Source organism: Chinchilla lanigera, unplaced genomic scaffold (assembly GCF_000276665.1).
Source record: "Chinchilla lanigera isolate Chin_1 unplaced genomic scaffold, ChiLan1.0 scaffold00037, whole genome shotgun sequence".
Lineage (NCBI taxonomy): Eukaryota > Metazoa > Chordata > Mammalia > Rodentia > Chinchillidae > Chinchilla > Chinchilla lanigera.
In genome coordinates this window covers 1006790-1008286 of record NW_004955438.1, presented here as the reverse complement: position 1 = coordinate 1008286, position 1497 = coordinate 1006790, and positions in this window count along the sequence as shown.

The window sequence follows — 1497 nt, the reverse complement described above, 5'->3', positions numbered from 1 at the left end:
ATAGCCTGATGTAGTTGGTTCTTTACTTCAGTTGCTATCATTTCAGAGATTTCAGGTGTGTGACTTCCATATTCTTCCATGTTGATGTTTCCTGAACTTGTTCTGGGTGGTGTGTTTGGCTGAGATTGCATTTGCTTCTTTTTTTTTTTTGTCATTTTCAAATCTCCCGAGGTTTTCAGGGATTCAGGTTCGTTCCTGAGATGGCCATGGGGGCAGAGCCAGAGGACACGGGCACCCAGACAGCTCACCCAGTCTTCCCAAGTCCAAGGCCCCTCCCCCAGTGGCAGTGGGTGTGGAGCCACAGGATCTGGGTCCCCAAGCAGGTCACTGAGGCTTCCTGCATCCAAGGCCCCTCTGAAAGGTGAAATTGATGTTTTGATGGTAAATAAATTACCCTCATCCTAACCTCCTGTTCAAAAAATGCTCAGGCAGTGGGTGCCACCCTGGGCCAGCTGGCAGGTGCTGCTTTTGTGGGTGCAGACTCCACAGCAAACTTCCCTGTGCTCCTGGAAAACTCCTCAGACTTGGCCAAGGGCCCCATGCTCTACTTAGTATTTTAAATAGCCAAGTTGCTGTAATTGTTTTCTTGTTGATTTACCAGGATTTGTAAATCAGCATCTTTCCTGACAATTTCCTGGTGTGAGGAGTTCTTTTCATCTTTCTTCTCACATTCTTGGTTAGGCCAAGGTCCCTGTGATGAAAAGTAGATTGTGAAGTACCATTTCTCTTGCTAAAGGGTCTTAGCCAGTTGAGTCCTCTCCAGTACCTTGTGTGGTTTAAGACTCGTTTTGCCACATCATTGCCAGCAGGGGGAGACATGTTCCCTTGAATGCTGTTGTGCTTACAGACTAACCTAGCCCAGTATTTCCTTTTCCTTTCTCCTATCCCAGAGAGCTGTGTCAGAAATTGCAGCTCTGCCCTGCCTGCTTCCATAATTGTTACCTGTCCTCTCCATGTACTGATCTGAATTTTTAATCTTGCATAATGTACTGTGAAGAGTTAACCTGTGTTGAGCTTTATTTGAAGTTTAGTTATTGATTGATGAGGGTAGGGTGTTGGGTTGTGGCTCAGTGGTAGAGCACTTGGCTAGCATATGTGAGGACCCTGGTTTTGATCCCCAGCACCACTTTAAAAAAAGTCAACATATACTTGTGCTAACATGTACAAAAAGGGGGGGTCAAGAGATAGGGTGAAGGAAGGGAAGGAAAAGGGAATGAGGAAAAGAATTAAGATGTGTAGAGGCTGAGGGTTTAGTTCAGTGGCACAATGACTACCTGGCAAATGTGAGGCCCTGAATGCATTTCCTGGTACCTCCCCCCATAAAAAGACATGTTATATCCATGTACCAACTCCCCACAAGGAATGTAAACTTGTACTACACATATGTGGTAATGAAAAAAGATTTAAAATATTTATAAACAATTGTTTAAGGGCTGGGGATATAGTTCAGTGGCACAAGTACCTGCCTGGCAAGCACAAGGTCCTGAGTTTGATTCC